Below are 4,728 nucleotides of genomic sequence, written 5' to 3'. Positions count from 1 at the left end.
TACCGAGGACACTTCCATGGCCCCCGGATCGATTTTCAAGAACGAGTCCTTGGGACTTTGAAATTTTTCGGCGATGCGTTTTTGGCTTCCGGGAGCCGCAGAACGTTGGGAAATTCGTTCCGCTCGCCGGCTCCAGGTGTTTCGGGCTAGTCCAGGCCCCAGCTACGCCGCCTGGCCGCCAAATTTCGCAAAATCGAAAAAAAAAAAAATAGAACCGGAATGAGGAATTTCTGGCCGCCGGATCCGCCGCACAGCTCCAGGAAGTCGGACACTTTTCGGCTTCGCTCCCTTAAAGTGTGGGTCGGTGTTTCGCCATGCAAATACCCACTTTTGCACACCAGCTGCAGGATATAGGAGAGAGGGGTACCTCTCGGGCCCGACTGATTTCCGATGTTTTCGTGGTTCCTCAAGTCGGGTAGGCGGTTTGGCGAGTACCCCCCTGTTTGCATGGAAGTCCGCCCTCGCGTCGACACCAGGCTTCCGCGGCTCCAGGGGGACTCTTGCCGGTCGTCTGCCCCAAGTCAGAGACGCGTTTCCCGGGTCGCCTGAGCCTGAACGGACCCTCCCCAAGCGTGTTCTGGTTCTCCGAGGGTGACGGATGTCAGAAGGGAGGCAGATCTGGAGTCTTCGTCCCGAGGAGGGCTCCAGGAGGGCGGATTGCACCCCCTGACTCGGTCCCCTCAGAGCAGGCTTGGCGTTTCTCTGTGTCGGATGTCTCCCGCTTCCACGCCACCGGGGAGACCTATGAGAGAATCGCACTGTGACCCGGATTCCGTCTCGAGGGCGCCCGTAGCGTGTCGGAGAGGGACCTCCAGGACTATCGGGCATGTTTCTTCCCCGTCTCCCCGAGGGGAAGGATGGCAGCGGGTGGGGTTTCTCACCCATGCCCCCCACCGGCTCTTCCTCCGATCGATTTGGCTCAGCGCTCCCGGGTGGGGAGGTGGTGCCGCTCGCTCGGCCCGGGCTTTGGAGCCCGCGTCGGTCTAAGGCGGGCGGTCTCCTTCCTCTTTTACCCCCCGGGATTCAGGCACGCATCCTTGGGCGTGCACGCCGGCAGTCGCCTCCCGTTCGCAGGACGGTGGCTGCCGTGCAGAGGGGGAGTTTGACCCGAACTGTGGTACGGCAGGGGTCCGACGACCCGCGCGGGCGAATGGCGGGGCGCCCACCCACCTCGGCGTGGGGGCCCGTCGTCCGAATCGCTCCCCGCGCGGGGTAGCACAACGATCTTCTCCGAGGGCGGCCCTTTGACTTCCAGATGCGCAGCTTGCCCGCGGAGGCCCGTGCCGACCCCCACCCAGCGTCCGATGGGCGGCCTCCGCGGTGGGCATCGGCGAGAGCGGCGGCGGTGGGTGGCGCTTCCACGCCACCGCCGAGCTCCGCGTTCTCCAGTCTTTTCCCGAGCCCCTACGATAGTGGGGGGACGACAGATGCGTGGGGAGGCAGGCGGAGTGGGTTCTCACCGCGTGGTGTGCCCGGCCGAACGCCGTCGCCTTCCCCGCTCGTCCGACGTCCTCCGAGGCGGCTCGGAAGGGAGCGCGAGAGGGAGAGAGCGAGAGAGAGAGAGAGAGAGAGAGACCAAGCGGACGCCCCAGAGCGAGAAGGGAGGATGGAAAAGGGAGAGACGAGTGGGGCAAAAAGAGTTTTGGCGAAGGGGAGTACCCGGCGAACTGCCGCCCCGGGCTTCTTCTGTTCTCAACAGCGGAGGCACGGCTTTGGGGGGGAGACGCCGCTCGGTTGGGGCTCCTTTGAGGTTACGGGCAAGAGCCCGGGACGAGGGACTACGCCATAGGGCGACGCCGACACGGCCAGGCCAACTGCGCCCCCCGTGCGACCTCTGCGTCGCTGGCGGGCTCTGCGCCTGAGCCGCGGTGGACCCCGACGGCCAGCCCCCCTCTCCCACTCCTCGCGCCCGTCCGCCGGTGGGTCGAGGACCCCCCGCGGCGGAGGCAGGTCTAAGCCAGACGGAGGCCCCGCATAGGCCCCCCACCGCCCTGGCCCCTCTCCCCAGCAGCGACTCTGTGTGTCGCCCCGGGAGCGGTGGGTCACGAGGCAGGGTGGCCGTGGCGTCCTCCGAAGGCCAGTCACCTACGGCCCTCCCCGTGCAAGGGGTGGTTTTTACAACAGATGCCCTCCGATCGGGAGGCCGGGTCTAAGCCAGATGGTGGCGCCGCATAGGCCCCCCACCGCCCTGGCCCCTCTCCCCAGCAGCGACTCTGTGTGTCGCCCCGGGAGCGGTGGGTCACGAGGCAGGGGAGCCGTGGTGTCCTCCGGAGGCCAGTCACCTCGCCCTCTCCGTGCAAGGTGGGTTTTTTTCCAGACACCCTCCGCATCGGCCGCCTCGCACCGTACAGCGTGCACGATCTCCCCAGTGGCACTGCACTCGCCGTTCAGGCTCCTGTTTTCCTCCGGAAGGTGACGCCCCGGGATGCCCGCCTGCCGGCACGGACGACGAGGAGGATTTCCCTTCCTCCGGGTGCCCTTCCCGCTGCGGGGCTTCCTATCTGGCTTCTCTCCCTCGATTGATTAAGTCCCTGGCCTTTGTACACACTGCCCGTCGCTACTACCGATTGGATGGTTTAGTGAGGTCCTTGGATCGGCCCCGCCGGGTTCGGCCAAGACCCATGGTGGAGAGCCGAGAAGACGATCGAACTTGACTATCTAGAGACAGTAAAAGTCGTAACAAGGTTTCCCTAGATGAACCTGTGGAAGGATCTTTAATGGGCGAGTGAAAAATACCGATGAGGTGCAGATCAGGAGGCCAGCCGCCCGCCAAATCCCCGAAGGGTACCGAACGTGATGGGGGCGGTGGTAGGTCTCTTTCTGCTTCGCCAGGGCGCTCCGCAGGGTGGGGACGGTGAGGGCACGTGAGGACAGCGGGCGGGCGACGTCGGGAGGGTGCGGGGAGCCCCTCTCGCTCCGTCGCCCAGGAAAAAGACGCCCGGCCTCGCGCCGACGATTGTTGCCCTGCCGCTGCCTGCCGAGGAAAAATAAGAAGCCCCCCGCGTACGCGAAAGGCCGTCCCGGGTACCATTCTCCTGTGCGCTCACACACCCCTCCCCGGGGTATGTGGGTCTGGGCGGTAGGTTGAGAAGCCTCGAGCCCTCCTTTGTTCTCCTCCCCGCTGGAGGGAGGGACGGGGAGGCCGAGCGCCCGGGCAACAGGGCCGAGATTTGAAAACAACCCTCCAAAGCATCCCAGTCTTTTGCGGCCGGCTGACACGAGAGTGAAAAGGGGGGCGCCTCCGAGTGTCCCCAAACCAGAAAGCGCGACTCTTAACGGTGGATCACTCGGCGCGCGCGTCGAAGAACGCAGCTAGCTGCGAGAATTAAGTGTGAATTGCAGGACACATTGATCATCGACACTTCGAACGCACCTTGCGGCCCCGGGGTGCTCCCGGGGCTATGCCTGTCTGAGGGTTGCCCCTCCATCTATCGCCTCCATGGCGCAGCTGGGGTCCCCTCGCAAGGGTGACAACGAGGGAGGCCTGAGGCTCCGTGCCCTGATGGTCTCTTCTCCTTTATCCCTTACGTCCCCCCAAGGCCAGACTCACCTGCCCTGGGCCCACCTGATGGGGTTTACCATCGTCACTCCCCCCGTTGTGACGTGAAACCCTGTGGCGCAATGAAGGTGAAGGCCGGGGCGCTCCGGCCGAGGTGGGATCCCGCCGCCCGCTCCGGGGGGTTGACACGGCGGGTGCACCATCGGCCCGCCTCTGTCGGGGAGGTGGAGCATGAGTGCGCGATAGGACCCGAAAGATGGTGAGCTATGCCTGGGCAGGACGAAGCCAGAGGAAACTCTGGTGGAGGTCCGCAGCGACCCTGATGTGCAAATTGGTCATCTGGGTATAGGGGCGTTTGTAGATGTGCTTGGCCCGTACGGGGATCGAACCCACGACCTTGGTGTTATTAGCACCACGCTCTAACCAACTGAGCTAAATGGCCATAGGTGTGGTCCCTGGGTATAGGGGCGAAAGACTCACGGAGACCACGGGCAGACGTACAGGGGCCTGATCAACCCCTGGACCATACGGGCTGCTGTGCCTGCCGCAGGCGAGAAGCGAGAACCCCTTCGGGGCACGGAGACTACAACCGGACGTACGGGGGTCTGACCCACCCCTGGACCGTACGGTCTGCTGGCTGCTGTGCCTGCCGCAGGCGAGAAGCGAGAACCCCTTCGGGGCACGGAGACCACAACCGGACGTACGGGGGTCTGACCCACCCCTGGACCGTACGGTCTGCTGGCTGCCGTTCCTGGTGCAGGCGAGAAGCGGGAACCCCTTCGGGGCATGGAGACCACAACCGGACGTACGGGGGTCTGATCCACCCCTGGACCGTACGGTCTGCTGGCTGCCGTGCCTGGTGCAGGCGAGAAGTGGGAACCCCTTCGGGGCACGGAGACCACAACCGTACGTCCGGGAGTCTGACCCACCCCTGGACCGTACGGTCTGCTGGCTGCCGTGCCTGGTGCAGGCGAGAAGCGGGAACCCCTTCGGGGCACGGAGACCACAACCGGACGTACGGGGGTCTGATCAACCCCTGTACCGTACGGGCTGCTGGCTGCCGTGCCGTCCTCAAATTGCTTGGCCTAAACAAAAGTCAATTTTTTGTGACAACAGTGATGACCGTGACATAGCACTGGAGGTGTACCCCAAGACAGTGACCTAAGTGTGGGTGAAGTCTGTGGTTCATGGGCGGAAAGTTGAATTTTGGGTGAAAAACCATACTTTCA

At 64.3% G+C, this 4,728-nt stretch overlaps 1 non-coding gene across 1 annotated transcript; it reads left to right on the top strand.

Annotated features, from left to right (window-relative positions):
* Positions 1-3,267: 3,267 nt before the first annotated feature.
* Positions 3,268-3,419, top strand: LOC138654184 (5.8S ribosomal RNA). The gene has a single exon (XR_011316103.1). It is a non-coding gene; the product is annotated as a 5.8S ribosomal RNA (ribosomal RNA).
* Positions 3,420-4,728: the final 1,309 nt, after the last annotated feature.

The sequence above is a fragment of the Ranitomeya imitator genome, unplaced genomic scaffold (assembly GCF_032444005.1).
Source record: "Ranitomeya imitator isolate aRanImi1 unplaced genomic scaffold, aRanImi1.pri SCAFFOLD_1352, whole genome shotgun sequence".
Lineage (NCBI taxonomy): Eukaryota > Metazoa > Chordata > Amphibia > Anura > Dendrobatidae > Ranitomeya > Ranitomeya imitator.
This window is presented reverse-complemented; position numbering and strand designations above follow the sequence as displayed.